At 44.0% G+C, this 16,244-nt stretch overlaps 1 protein-coding gene across 1 annotated transcript in view; it reads right to left on the reverse strand.

Moving 5' to 3' along the window:
- The window catches only part of Fyn (FYN proto-oncogene, Src family tyrosine kinase), a gene marked incomplete in the record, with an annotated part of 194,505 nt that overhangs the window by 157,453 nt on the left and 20,808 nt on the right, over positions 1–16,244 (reverse strand). The window contains 1 exon segment of the mRNA XM_005377912.2: positions 10,224–10,263.

A 16,244-nucleotide genomic window follows, 5' to 3' on the forward strand; every position in this document is an offset into this window, starting at 1 on the left:
GTGGAATGATGGCTGCCTAAAATGTATTCACAAACAGGCCCCTCAGACACCTAGTTTGAGCTTTTTCTCCCCAAAGAAAATAAAGAACAACTGTAATGAGAACTAGTTCCTGAACTGAAGCAATTTTGCTCTGTTGGTGCTATGGCTGGTGACTGCAAAGCCTTATGCAGTCATAGGTGGGGCTTTTTCAGAGATGGCTGGATCCAGAATGTGTGATGCTTAGATCGATTCATGGTGCACTGCTAGGATCAAGGGCACCAGGATTAAAGGTGTGAGTGCTCCCTGCCCTAAGTAGCCTGGGTAAGATAAAAGGGATAGAAAGCTGTGGTTGACCACTGCTGTTTTGCTACATTCTGCCTGCCATGAACTGCTTCTCCTCTGCCATCCTGCCTTGTAGCCAGCCAACTATGGGCTGAAACCTCTACAGCTGTGAGCCAAATGAACCTTTCTCCCTCAACTTTGGATTTGGGTATTTTGTCTCAGCAATGAGAAAAGTAACTAAGACAATTGGGTATGAAATGGTTGTTTCCTAGGCTTTTTCCTTGAGACCACATTATACAGTGTTTATTGTTGTTGTTAAATAGTACCATCTGGGAAAAAGAAGGAGCCTAATTAAATTTTTTTCTTGGCCACTGCAAAAACAGAATAATGTAAAAGTTATTTGATTAGCTAGTAGTCAATACTGATTAATACCAAGTAAGGGAAAATAGCAAATATTATAGTAACTGTCTAAAGATTTTTGTTCCACCAGTTGATGGGTGATATGTGACAGTGTGCTTTTGACATTTTACCCATGAGACTCCCCACCTAAAACCTCACTATGGATCACCATAACAACTTCTAAGTCATTTTTCAGTATTTTGAGGCTGTTCAAAACTTTCCCATTATTAAATTTACTTTTTTACAATAAGCAGCACTTGAATGTATGTCAAGCACTCTTGTAAAGGAAAAAAATTTTTTTGCCCTCATCTGATAACAGTATAATAGGAAAAGGGACAGCCAATTTATTTTCTTTTAATTACTGTTTTTCCAAGATACACTACTTTTTAGAATATTCTTCTAAAAAAGGACAAAATCTTCCCCACACAAAAGTTTTGCTTATTTGTTTTAAATTACCACAGTACTGAATGTTGACATAAAACAACAGGGGAAAAAAAGTTATATGGAAAGGAATCTTTCCTCTGGCCTGTTCTGTCATCTACCATCTGTATGAATCTACTCCCCATCAGAATTGGAAGTTATCCAATCCAATAAAATTTCAGGGTCTCTTTAAAAATAAAAATCAATCATTAGCTAAATTTTGGGCGTGTTACGGGAGGTGCGACTCAGGGTTTAAACTTACACCAGTAAGGACATCCAGATGCCTCCACCCTCCAAGCAGTAGCTAACCAAGCATGCTACCAACTTTCCCTTCCTATATTACTGCCATCTCAGGTCATTTCACAGGTCAATTAGAGCGATAAGATCATAGACACAAACAAAACACTTTGATGTCAGCAAAGCACTTGATAGCCACTCAGCAGCATATCTGATAAAGGTGGGAAATCCTGACCAGGGCTGACTTGGTGGACTCAGACATGACCAGATGAGCACCTGCAGGGGCACCAACACTACAGAACAGCAAGGGCAGCTGGTCCTGGGTACGGGGTTTTTACACATTTCTCTTTGATCCATGTTTTAATCAGGATATCCTTCTAGAGGTTACAAGTGACCCACCGCTGAAAGGAGATGACTAAATGAAGTAAAGAATAAAGATTTCAAAAGATTTTAACAGGAGCCAGCTGTGGTGGCACATGCCTATAGTCTCAGGACTCTGGGAGAATAAGGCAAGAGGATTGCAAGTTCAAGCTCAGCCCAGGCAATTTAGCAAGACTCTGTCTCAAAAAAATAAATGAAAATAAAAGGCCTTGGCATATAGCTGAGTGTGATGGTCCTGGGTTCAATCTCTAGTGCTAAAAGTGGGGGGTGGTCAGTAGGCTAGCATGACAGTCACAACTGACCAAAACACACACAAATAAAGCCTACAAAAACCTTTAAAAAAGCAGAGATAAATGTTGCTTTTAGTTGGAAAAGTCTCTTGTGTGTGTTTATGTGTGCATATGTAGGACGGTGTCATCACCTACCGTATACTGTCCACCTGCTCAGCTGCGACAACTCACCATGTTTAGCAGGTCTGCCAGTTACCCCTCCCTCACCTCTGGGTGCATAAGGCTCTAAGTCACAGGCACTTGGGATCCTATCAAATTTATGACTTTGACTTCTGAACAGGGCTTCTTTTTACTCTTTTGCACAAGCCCCTGTCTTGGGCTCTACCCTATTTAGTAGTTGACTCTGTAACTCACTCTGGACTCAACTCTTTGCGATGGCTTTCTGACTATAGCTCCTGTTCACATACTCTTCCCTCATGGCCCCATAACTTGTTCAGCCAGACAGTTCAGCTGCCAAACACTTGTCCACTTAGCCTGCCACTTGTAGAAGAGTTGCTCTGTTGCTCTGCCTTACTCGATTATCCAAACTGTCCCGTTTACTGCCTGCTACAGCAAACATCGCTGTGAGCATGTCCCAGCCCATCCACCTCTTTATTCTCTGGATCCCTGACTGGTCTCTATTCTGGATTCCAAGCTGGTCCACTGTGAGGCTCATAGAAATCAAAAATCTTCTACGTAGCAGGACAAAGGGGCTGCATTTAAAGCAATTCATATTTAGGAAATCCTAACTAAGACCTTTCATCAATGCAAGCTCACTGAAAGCTGATAGATAGGATAGAGTAACGAAGGCAGAGACAGATGTATCCTTGGTCTGCACTGGTATACTATGCAAAGAACATGACCATCTCAGGAGACCTAATAGAGACCTCTCACTCTGGTCTGGCTAGCCATTTCTGAAGTACTGCCCAAGGGCCATATGACCAAAGAGATGGTGACATAAAATGATTGTATTCAGGAGGAAGTGGCAAAAATGACAGACTTCTTGAAACGGCTAATGTAAGAAAGTTGGAAGAACCACAGTTGTTGGCTGAGGGAAGAAGAATTTTCACGCATGGGATTTTCAGGCACCAAAGGGCTCGTAAAAGAACATGATGCAGAGACTAATGTAGTGCATAGTATAAAGGTCTGCAGAAACAAAGAGATGGGCTGGAAGAGGAAGAGCTTGTTCCACCTCTGCTCCTGACTTGGATGACCCTGTATCTCTAGCTTCGGTTTCCATCTGAGACTAAGTAGGAGTTCTAAGGCCCCTCCCAGCTCTAAAAGCCCATAATTCCTTATTCTTACATTAACCTCAGTCTGAGAAAGACCTGCCTGGCCTTGCCTATTCTAAGACCTCGAAGAAGAGATCAGTTTTTAGATCTTCCAAGTATTCCCTTCCAAGAAAACAAAACTGACTTAAGTAATGAGTGACATAAGCTTCACGTTATGAATGAAAACTACAGCAAATTGTGTGTAGGAAGAAATTCCTCTGGAAGGTATTTACTTCCCAATCCCTATAATCTGTAAATATTACCTTACATGGTCAAGATGTAATAAAGCTAACGATCTCAAGAGGTGCGTTTACTCTGGATTATCTAGTAGGACCCAAATACCATCACAGATACTCTCATAAGAGGGATACAGAAAGAGATGTGAAGGCAGAGGCAGGCTCTAGCATGACATGGCCACAAGTCAAGGAACACATACAACCACCCCAAGCTAGAAAAGGAAGGAATAGATTTTCCACGGAACAGAGGTAGTGAGGCCTCACTTACACCTTGGTATTGGATACCTGATCTGTAAAACTGTGAGAGAAGAATAAATCTCTGTTGTTTTATGCCACTATGTTTGCAGTAATTTGTTACAGACACCAGAGCAAACCAAAAAGGTTTTCTGCTTAAATAAAATGTCACTGTCAGTTAAACATGGGTGAGAAGAATCTTCTTTAAAGGAAAAGCTTGAATTTCTATATATTCTTGTGGCCCATGCCCTACTAGTCTCAGAACAAGCACAGCTCCACCTTTAAAAGTGATCAGGGGCAGTGACAAAAGCATCTTTTAAGCCATTCTTCATACATACTTTATTAATGATCTTTCCTTCACATGTGATTTCAGCAGACAATAAGTCTGTGTAAGACAGACAACCAATGACAACAACCTCTATTCAGCAGTCCTAGCTGCAGCAAAACCAATTATACAGTAACTCACAGCGACAGGGGAAAGCTTCTGTGTAACAACAATTGGTACAAAATAGGTGCGGGCTCGTCTAGGTTCTCTGGTTAACAAGGGCAGCACCGCTCTCCACTCACTCCTGGCAGCATCCAGCTCTCATCTTCTGGAATGATGAATGCTGAGATGAAGAATGTACCAGAATGACCCCTAAGCCTGGGAACCAGCAGCAGCAAGAGAATGAGTGTCTCAAAGGCTTCCCCACTCCCACTGCCTGCAGAATGGCCTCCCTGGACTCTACTCTCCTTCTGTAGAGGGTATCACCTCACAGCCCCAGCTTAGGTTAGAGATGTTTTCCCTTTTGGGGTTTCTAATGATCACTTCTTGATAAAGAAAATGATTACTACTTTTAAAACCACCAGTAAGGAAGAAAGTCCTTTTAAATTCAGCGAGGAGAAAATGAAAGACACAGTGTAAAATTGCCAATGAAACTGCCTGAGGCTAATTACGATATACTGTCTTCTAGGCTGCAGTGTGAGAGGGCATCCACTGTGGAGCGGAACAGAGGGTGGGCCAGGTCCGAGCAGCACTCTGGGGCCTGGTCCCTTCCTAGACGTCAGTCCTTAGGCAAATTCTTTCACTTCCCTTGAGCTGCACTTTTCTCCTAGAGCCACTGCGGCACGTGGAAGACAGCATGTGGCTGAGTGCCGTGAGTGGGTCATCCACTGGTGTCCATCCATGTTTAAGGAATGAATAATGAGCCATTTTGTGTCCAGGACTAAACAATCTACTCCTAATTTTTCCACTGTTTCCCTGAATCACAAAGATAACATTTTTTTATCAGTAGCTCATTCAATTATCATCAATATCTGCCTAAGTTTATAGTCTCTCAAAAGAGGGATCTTTTATTATCTTGGAAAATTCGAATTGCCAGAGAAATGTTTTTTCTTCTTAGACAGCAGCAATTTTACAATCCAGAGATTTATGTAAAAGAAAGTTGGTCAGTTATTATGGGTGAGGCACAAAAACTATTTCTGGTCCAGAACTAAAAATGTTTGAGTCTAAAACAAAACTCTAAAGATCCGCCTTTCTTCTAAGTTCACACATAACTCTCTCTTTTTCCCCAACCCAGTCACTGCCTTTTTCTGATGCCCAGTCATTAGGAAAGTGGACCGTGTGAAATGTGACCCTCACTCACTGACACAGTGAGGTTAGGTCTTTCTATTGCTCGATCACCAGGAGAATGTGTCCATCTGGTGAACTGGGGGTTGGGGGCCTGGCAGGATGTCAGCAGATCTGGCCTCCTACAGTCCCTGGGGCTGGCAGCCTTGGCCCCGTGGAGCAGGGAGGCTACGAGACAACTCCCCCTGCACACAGGAGTTACTGTCTCCAACCCGCCTTCCTGGAGGCACCGTCAGCACCCGGTGTCCCTCACCTCAACTCAGGAAGCAAGAATGCTGTGTCCTTCCTCCTCTTCACTCCCTCTGCTGCCTCCCTAAAGCTCCCAGCACACATGGTGAGGTGGTGCACTCCCAACCCAAACCCCTCCTCCAGCCATACTGGAGATGCATCCCCTTGCCTTGCTACCACCAACATTTTGAAGCCTCTGGACACCATATATAAGCACTGCTGACCTTATGTCAGAAAATCCTACACTCTTCACTGTAGAAAAAGTACACATGAATTAATTTCTCTAACTCTTAAGAAATAGGGTAGGACTCATATACAAGGGGCTTTAAAGCTTGCGTTCAGGTGCAGCCTTGCGTTTTATACTCTCAACTGTTTAGAACTAGATTCTAAATAATTCTATTAGCCACATATTCTAATAATTCTATTAGCCACATACTAAGAATGGAAGTTGTTTTTGTAATTTTGCTTGGGATTTAAGACCAAAGAACTCTGAAAATTGGAAGGAATGCCATGTGTATTCTCCTCTCAACACATTTCAAGGGATGTGTTGGTCTCAACACATTTCAAGGGATTCACTCAAAGGAAAAGGAAACAATTCTCAAGTAGAAGGTAATTTTTCTACTTTTCTGTTTGATAGTTTTTGTTTTGGAAGGCCTCTGTGTCTATCAGCTATGCAGCTGTATTTGTGGCCTGAACGCAGCTGTCTAAACCCTGAGGACAGCTGGAATAGTAATATGGGAATTCTCTCCCTGAAACTGCAGAAATGACAGGGCCTCTCTCATGGTAGGCACTAAACTACTCTTCACCACACTGAACAGAGGCAGTTGGGCACATGAAAATCAAACCTCTCTCCTCAATTTTTGTCAGTGGTTATGACCACAGTAGTTGTCATTTTCACTGAATCCATTTAAATCATGATTTATGTTTCTGAATAGGATAACTCAATTTAATCAGCTTTTTTTAATATTAAAAAGTACATTTTTGTTTTGACATAACCTGATTACATATTCTTCAAAATTTAGATGAGTATGGATTTTAGTTATAAAGATGTACCTTATAACTTGTATGTTTGAAGCAGTGATTTATGGAAATCATACTCAAAATTATATCCCTCAAGAGTTCTAGGAATTCAGTGCCAAAAAAGAAGATTTTAATATTTCCTTTGTACTTTAAAGGCTTTTCCTTCTTTTATCTTTGGCCTCTCTTTGCTTGCCTGGAATACTTCATTCTTAAGAATTATCTGTTCACTTCTCTGCTTGAAACTTTTTTGGAGAGAAAGCCAGGAAATGATTGTCTTATGCCTATGGTTATTAATAAGCATGGTTTCCACAGACGAAATCCCTCGACAGAGAAGAGAAACCATGGTTTCTGGCATGTACAGTAAGGCTTTTTTCCTTTGACAGATGCTGTACCAAAATGGCTTTTACTGGCTCTCATTACCCTCTAATCTGGTCATGTGTCCTTCACTCACGTGGCAGGCCTCTGCAGTCACCATTTCCAGAAGGCCTACTATAAGCCAGGCATTGGGTTGGACAGAGATGAGCGCTGTGACCTGACAAAGCTGACCGTTCAATAGGGAACAGAGCTGTTACACAGACATACAAATGACCACACACTGTAATGATAGCTTTGAAGAAGCACAGCACTGACAGGAAACCCCATTTGGAGAAAAGAGCTCAAGGAAGATCTCTCCAGGAAGTGACAATGCTTTCATATGACTTACTCATGAAACTTTTTAGAAAGGTTCACACAAATCTATTTTCTCAAGTATTATATCAATTCCAAGGTAAGGTGGGATGTGAGAAAGAAAAGGCCCTGGACCCAGACAGCTCTTACTAGAATCCCTACTTCAACTGCAGTGCCTTGTGCAGCTCATGGGGAGGAATGTGGCTCCCACACCAGACTGTTACATTGGGTAAGAATAACATATACAAAATATTCAGGATGTGGTGGAAGTTCAATAAACTACAGGTATTCATTTAGAATTGATGCTTAACCATGTTTGAACTTTCATGTCAAAATAAAGCCTATTTTTCAGAGTCCTATGTTTACAAAAATGTTGAGCTAAAAGAAAAACCTCACCAAGTCCATTTAAAAAAGTGTGAGGTTTGTGATTTTTCCTTACTCTACTGGCCAACTGGTAACATTTCTTTATGCAGTGGAGGCAGCCCAGTCTAGATATATCGTGTCAGATCCACAGCACAGTCAAAAAGAAGACTTGGTGCATGCACTCAATAGCTTTCCACTAGCATTAGAAAAAGATTCTGAATTGGAGCTTTTCAAACAGTGAACTCCCCTAAGGCAGATAAGTGTTTTTCAGGTCATACACTGCTTGACTGAGGCGGAGCAGGCAGAGCCCTTTAGGGGCAGCTCCAATTTACTCTGTGGTCCAAGACACATTTCCCACGCTTATTTAGCTTTCCTTATTCCTGACTCTCCTGGTACCTACAGACATACACAGGACTGGGCCAGTCACATTTGCTTAGCCCTTTGCAAGGCACTCATCACCTCCAGCTGTGTCTGGGGCTCGGCCTTCTTTCCATGCTGGCTTGGTGAAGCATTCTTCAGAGGGGAGGCCAACAGCCTGTGCCAGTTAACTGATTGTGTCTTCGTGAGTAAGTGATGCTCAACTACACTGGATCAGCGCAGTTCTGGGTGTGGATGCAGGGATTTACTGAGGACAGAAGACCTATCCTGGGAAGGCCTGGTGCATGAATGGCATAAAAGGGAAACAAAGAAGGAAGGCTTGCTTCAGTTTCTTCAGAAGAGCTCCAGGCCTCACCCGTACTTTGGATGTTGTCTTCCAGTGTAGGCCCTTTGGTGTCCTGATATAGGCCTGCCTGAGACACTATAGGCCTTTTTTTGGCTAGGTGCTTTGGATCTCTAGCCCATAGAAGGCCCTTTTCCACTTTTCACACCTGACTCTGCAGTATAAGCCAATCTTGTAAACCCTTATATATTTACATTTATACATATGTACTTGGTGGGGGAGTAACCAGGAATTGAACTCAGGGTCTCATGCTTGCCAGGCAGGCACTGTGCCACTGAGCTATATCCCCAGCCCTATTTGTATATCTTATATTAAACCTTTCTCTCGTGAGTACTGACTGATATACAGCCCTATTTCCATTTTGACATAAGATCCAAGTCAGAAGAAAAATATGTGTGGTTTGTTTCTAAACTAAAACATGAATAATTTTCCTTGGTCCAAAAACGGGGCTACTTTATAGATGAGAAAATTGAGGCTGGAGAGAAGTCATTTGCTAAGGTCTTAACTGTAAGTTAATAACAGAACTGAAGCAAGGATTTTACTCCTTCTTCTCAGAGCCCCACCACGTTTATTGATCCCTCCTGTTGGCCTGGCACCGGCCTGAACCTGGGGACCCAGGTTAACCCTAGACGGCAGTGCAAGGCAAACTGTGTAGCCTAGGGTGTCACCAAGCATTCCCTGGACTGCCACTGCCACGTGGGCCAGGCCCACAGGAGGGGTGATAGCGCGCTGGCCTCCCATGAGAATCTCTGCAATCCACGCTAAAATCTAAGTGCACAAGATTCTAAAAAAGCTCCTGTCTTGTCCCAATTAAAGCCTCTGTGTTTCTCCAAGTCTCCTTGCTTTGTAGAAGCTGAAAAACCCATGATGAAAGGTAGATAGGTCATGTTACAAAAGCTAGGGGCTGGTGTGGGGGTCAAAGGTCAAGAGTTGCCCCTGATTCTAGAATAGTGTTTTGGATAGTACATTCCTTAATTTAGCAAAAAACACACTGGCTGCATTCAGTGACTCCAGTTCAGGGAGAAGAACCTCTCTTGCACTCAAACTGAAAACGAGAAATAACCCAAAGTCACTTACAGTGAAATGGCAGCCCTTGAGGGGCCAGGAAATTGAGGCTGTAACTCAGAACTGCTGGGAAATTACACCCAGGCAATGTGGCTGGGCAGTAAAGAACTTCCTGGGTGGCCACTGAGACCTGCGCAAGTTGAGCCTTTCGGGGGGAACTCCATGCCAGGAAGAGGAGAGGAAGGGCACGCAGAGAAGGCCCAGCTAACGTTTGCTTGCCACAAGAGCGAACACACAGTTCTTCCACATCTCACCTCCATGGAGCTTTCTCGATAGCAGGGCCCTCACTCTGAGCTTTGGAGCCCCTCTGCGTCACTCCACCGAATGGTAACATAACTACTTGAGTACTCATCTGTCACAACCATTTTTGCTTCATCAGCACCCAGGAATGACCTGTTAATACAGAGGCCACAATTCTAAAGTACAACAGTATAGCCAGGGAGGATGCAAGCACTAAGCAGCTGAGAGTGGAAGGAGAAAAAAAATATAATGAATGGATTAAAAGGGGACAGCCCTTAGCCAGTCTGCACACAGCACTGCTTAGCCCTCACTGGCCTGAAGGCTTATCAGCCATGGGATAGCTGTCCCGGTCTAGTATTTCTGGGAATAGGGAGACACAACCTATAGCTGCTAAAACGTATGTTTGTATAATTATCAAAACAGAAGTGAACTAAGATTTTCCTGTTTCACATACCATGTCCCATTTCCAACTCAACTTCTCTCCTAGAAACCTACAGACTCAACTATAATCCCAAATTAAAAGCAAACTTCATCCTGGGTTCCGACCGGAAATACTTTCTAATTCCAAAACACATGCCTCCCGCAGAAAACTTGTCAACTTACTTTTTCCACGTCTAGATCAGCATCCTGCCTCTTCAGACAACTGTAGAAGAAAGAAAAAATAGTGAGACATCAAAAGAGAATCAAGCGCTCTGCTTGTAAACCACCCACGGAGTACCACCACAGAATTTCCATTTGTTACAGACAATCAATTTACCCACAAATTTTTCTTCTTCACACAATGGTTGCTAAGTTGCAGTTGCACAAACACCTGTCTGAAACTGTAAAGACTTGGCCCTGTACCACAAAGGAAGCCAGCATGAGATTTTAACTTTCAGGAGTCAAGAAAGATAAGGACAAAAGCCTTGAGTATGTACACACATGGAAACACACACACACACACACACACACACACACACACACACACTCTCTTTCTCTCTCTCTCTTCAGGGTCTATGCAAGACATCTATTGTGGGGGTACATTAAAAATGAATTTTCCAAGATCTTACTCCATTTTCCTCTGCCTTAAATGTTCCTCCAGCCCCCAGTCCATATCTGTTCTACCTCCTGTCTTAACATTAAGCCAGTTTCTTGAAACAGCCTCTGTACCCCATCAGCTACGGTTCCTGGTTTGCCAACTCACCAGCCTATGCCAACCTGCCTACGGACCTCCAGCCCCAGGATGTGCAGCACCTTATACTCACCCCTGGCAAGGATGAGGGCTGCTTCAGATGACAGCCGTGCCACTTCACACTAATCTTTAAAGTGCCCGGGGTGAGATGGCAGATTTCCAGTTTATTCACGGACTCTGTTTACAACCTGCCAATATCATAGTACCTCATTTATTCTTTGCAATTTTAGCTCATCTGAATAAAGTTTCAGTTTTAATAAAGAGAACAATAAAAATGGTTAAATGGAATTATGCTGACAATACTTGAGGGCAGAATGCACAGGGCTTTTGTTGAGGACTCTGAAGCAGAAAAAGGCACAAACAACTTATCGGAGACTGTTAAACCTTTTCAATGTGATTTTCATCATGTTTCTTCCTGGCCCACAGTTTAAAATACCCACAACATACATCACTATTCCCATCAAGACCATCCTCTGCCACATTTGCAAAAGAGAATTTTGCACTCTTTCAAAAGATGCACATTTACCAGTAACATGTTTATTCTGTTTAATCAAAGAGGACTCAGAATGAAGGAAATAAAAAATGACCATGGGGAAGAGAATTACACACTCACACATCACTCTCCACAGATGGGCATTCAAATCACGGGATCACCACAGCTGAGCAAGAGACCCGCCATGGAGGCTGAGGGGAGAGCATGCTAACCAGCGTGCCACTGCAGCTGTACCTCAGCAACACCGTCACCCATCTCTTCTGGCTCCCGACACTCACTAGCCGGCCCTAACCAAGGAGACATCGCAATATGCGCCCTCTCTTCCGGCTAACTTGCCGAGAATCCAGACACTGATATGATGGAGAACATGAAAGCTCTTTGTCCAAAAATTTTAACTTGCCTCCCTGTAATTACAGAAATTTGATACTATGAGAACCCCCAGTAGGAACACTGTTACAGAAGTTTCACTTGCATTCTTAAACGTCTCCATAGAGGTTTAGCAAAGTTGTTTTGATTTGAGGGTCATAACAAATTGTTTTCTACTGGCAAAGTGAAAGATTCCTTCATCGTGTATGGAAAGAGCACCTGGAGAACCATTACGCTTTTCCAGCATTGGAAGGAAACTTAGTATTCCTCTCCCACGCGCAAGGCACAACTGCAACCACACAGGATGCCCGAGTCACAACAGATTCTGAGGGGAACAGCCTGCGCTCTCTAGCCTTTAGCACCTGATGCCAAGAGGAACACGAGAGCCCTTTGCAGCCCCACCACACTAGTGCGCAGAGTGTTACCTACCCCTCCACATATCTGGTACCATCCCATTTCCTTCTCGGGCTTAGTAAACAGATGGAGTTAGCCAACAAAGACAATATACGTGTGCATCATTCTACAATCATAAACCAAAAGAATGATGCCACAGCTCTTCATTTCAAAGACTCCCAAGCAACATGGCAACAGGGCACCAGCTCCACTGCTGCAAAGAGGATAAAGATGGATAAAACAAGCTGCACCAAAGGAAAATTCAAATGGCAACCCCATTCAAAATGAAGAGTGGTGTCTGCCTTTAAAACCATGCTTATTTTTCTTCAATAAAAGCTGTGTCTGCTAGGCATAGTGGCCCATATCTGTAATCCCAGCCCTCTGGGAACCTGAGGCAGGAGGATCACAAATTCAAGCCCAGCCTAGACAACTTAATGACTTAGTGAGACCCTGTCTCAAAATAAAAAAGCACCGATTGTAAAGGCTTGGGGTTCAATCCCTGGTACTGCAGGGGGTAGGAAGGAAGCTGTGTTTCTAAAAAGTTGAGAATAAGTAATTTTGGCTACTAAATGCTTCAGTGAAAGAGATACTATTCATTTAAATGACATCCTTTTAAAAAATCATTTAAAAAGTTAAACACTTATCCTAATTTATTTGTACTCTAAACCTGATTTTTTAAATCAAATTTTTAGGGTCCCAAGGCTTAAGACAAGATAGGACCCCCTCACACCCCTGCGTGGGCATGTGTGTACAAATGTAGATACACACATGAATTACACGGGCACTGTGGCTGCCTGCAAATTCAGCTGTGGGCTTTGGAACAATAAAGCCTTTTCCACACCATCATTCCTCTTGCTAGAGTGGTGCTGATGTTCTGACAAATGTAACTGAAGCGACCTGGGTGCCGCAGTGCAAAAGCTGATCATAAATGCTGCAAATGTTTTGGTTGAGCTGCAGGAGTGGGAGCCAAAGGACAAGACCTGGACCAAAAACTAACTACGCCCAACGTTAGACCAGACCAAGCCTCCGTCCCCAGGGGACATGCAAACACTCTAAACATAAACCCGAGCAGCCCTCAGGTTGGAGCCCTTCCTTGGCAGAGCCGGCCCTCCAGCCCCCGCTGCTGCTTCCAAACGCCCTCAGCACATCAGCCCTGAACCTTACAGCAGGACAGTGCAGGCTGAGCATAACCAGGACGCGGGGAAAGGAGCACTGGTCACAGGTTCAGTGAATGGCAGGAGGCCTGGTGGTGCTCCAGAGAGGAGGTGGCTGAGAGGATGGGGGCAAGCTGCGGGAGAAATGTGAGAAACTGAGGCAGGGCCAGGTGTAAGAAGGTATCTGCCAGCTAAGAAGACAGCCAAGGTAACAGCACATACCTACTTCTATCTCAGAAGGGGTAGAAAAAGAAATGCAGCCCCAGAATATGCCTGGCTTTGGGCTGGGCACTGTCTTTCCAACCTCACCAACCCTGCTGGGTACATTCAATTTTCCTCTAATCAGCCTTCAGGGCTCAGCTCACACTCTCCTTTTCATTCTTGTTTTCCTTTGCTCACACTTCTCTGCACAACTAGCTTTCCTCCCTGCTGTGTTCTTACTGCACTTAATGCCAGGGCCGTTTCACCGCTTCCCCGATAGACTGTCAGCTGCTCAGTGGCCAGGAGGCCACTGAGCACAGGGCCTGACACATGCAGGGGAACCCTGCTGACAGACGACTGAAGGGATGGCAAGGGATGGTGACAGAGTAACTAATGAAGCCACACTGAATCCTGCATTACGAGGCCGTGTGTGTGTGTGTGTGTGTGTGTGTGTGTGTGTGTCACACACACTTAACCACGAGATGACCTTCCTCTTTAAATGTAGTCCTGGGTCTTTAGCTTTAAAATAATTGAGAGACCCAATTGGGAGATGCTGCTATTATTTTAATATTAACCAGTGATTCTTGTTATTCAAAAAATACATTCAGGAAACTGAAGTGCATTACATTAGAGTCATGACCACATTTCATATACGATACAGTAGACTAAAGGCTCATAAGGAATCCAAGAGCTAAATCATTGCTTGGGGTTTTTGTTTGTTTTTAAAATGGGAGCTAGGGCCAAGGATATAGCTCAGTGGCATAAGCGCCTGCCAGGCAAGTGCAAGGTCCTGAGTTCAACTCCCAGTACCAAAAAAAAAAAAAAAAAAAAAAAAGATATATTTAAAATAGGAGCTTGAGAGAAAACTCAGATCTGCTTTTCTCTTGTCACAGGATCTTCTCCATTCCAAATTCAACACTTTTACCACTTGTCACAGATTTAAAGTATTCACTGACCTGCAAGGAGACATCTACACATAGCTGGACATGGAACACGCCTCCACCTAGCCACGTGTGAATGGCTTCGTTCTGCTCCAGCGATCATTGCTCTGTTCAATCATAACTAAGTGGGAACCTCAGAACTGTGCGTGATGTGATGTCAGTGGCAACTGAGGATATAATGGTCACTGCACAGCAACTTCCCCATCAAGCCCGTCAGCAGGGACAAGGGTTCCTTCGGTTATTCTTAACTTAGGATCCAGAGCACAAAAAAGACCAGGCAGGGCCAGACTCTGCTATAATTCCAAAGAAGGCTGAGGCACATACTGAGTATACAGAGAAGCTCCTCAATGCTCTCTAGCGAAGGGGTGGCCCTGGCACCCTGCCTGCAGCCCAGGAACAGGCCCCTTTCACAGTGGGCTCCCGAGGCCTGCGCAGCTGCAGACAGACATGCAGTGTGTGGACCGTCCCTGCTCGAGTCACTACGATCCCTTGCATGCTCAACAGCTGGGTCAGCCCCAGAGAGAAGATCAATTCAGACAAGGCCCTTTGTTGTGGGTATTCCTGCACCCCACTTCCCCAGGAAAAATGTTATTTTCCCGTAGCCATTCATTCTAGGCTCAGACTAAATCATTTTTCTGTATGCCCAAACCTTCTAAAAAGGTTAAAGATGATGCCACCCTGGGGGCATCTTCAGCACATCTCACCAAGGACAAAGAGCGTGGTCTGACAGAATACAGTACAGGGCTGGGGAATGCCCTCCTGTCTCTGGCGCAAGGAGGGTGGGTGGCAAAGGGCCCTGCCAGTGCCACTTATTTTATATACCTTATATAAAATATTCACTTTGCCTCCTTAAAAAGGTAATACAGGACTGGGGATATAGCTCAGTGGCACAGCACCTGCCTGGCAAGCGCAAGGTCATAAGTTCGATTCCCAGTACCAAAAAAGAAAAGAAAAAAAACGTAATACGTGTCCATTTAAAATGTGTAAAACATAAAACCCACACTATGCTGGAGCTTTTCACTTCTGGCCAGGCTGTCTGTGCACACAGCAATGTTAACGCAGACTGCAGTCTCTCATCTTGTGCGCCACAATGGACAGCACACAGAGCTTCTGATGCAGGCAACCAGGGAGGCAAGGATCCCAAATAAGAATAACGTACCTAGTACTATGAACTCCAGGGTTCATTCAGTTAGGAAGGTGCAAAAGGTAGCCTCTATCCTCTAATGGTGCCACTGTCACTGACTATGAAGTCCTCTCTGAGACAGAGAATTCTGGTCCACAGCTGTGGAGGAAGCAGTTGCCTGGGAAATCAGGTTCTACCCCTAGGTGTGCAATCTGTGAGCCCTGCGATTAGGTGGGAAGCGGGGTGCAGCAAAGGTCACACATCAAAAACCCACAAGGGCCAGGCGAGTAACAAAAACAAGTGAAGCAACTGAGATGAGGCTGGGGTGAGCTGAAGAGCCCAGCCTCACCTCAAAGGGCAATCACAGTGCCGGGCAGTCTGCTATCATCACAGGTTCAAGTTCAGTTTTTCCAGACCCTCCATTTCTCCAAGAGAAGTTAGAATGCCAGCATTTGTACAAAACTGCTGTATTTAAAACTGTTAGTTTACATTTCTAAAATGCTCCGTGTAAATCCTAAGGCCTTCACCTCAGTTTCTCTTTTTGTTAATAGGAAACTGCCTGCTATCTGCTCACCCATGGTGGGTTACTTAGGACCACAAAAGGAGTTTCTGTTGTCATATAACAAAATAACTCAAATACATCAGGTTCACAAAGCAGGGTGACACATTATACATTTTTTTAAAACCAGGGTTGACATAAATTGGGCCTGCTGTTTTGTAAAAATCTTTGCAAGATACATGTGCACATTTGCTTCTTTTTTTTTTTTTTTTTTTTTTTTTTT

This window comes from Chinchilla lanigera, unplaced genomic scaffold (assembly GCF_000276665.1).
Source record: "Chinchilla lanigera isolate Chin_1 unplaced genomic scaffold, ChiLan1.0 scaffold00010, whole genome shotgun sequence".
In the NCBI taxonomy this organism is placed as follows: domain Eukaryota; kingdom Metazoa; phylum Chordata; class Mammalia; order Rodentia; family Chinchillidae; genus Chinchilla; species Chinchilla lanigera.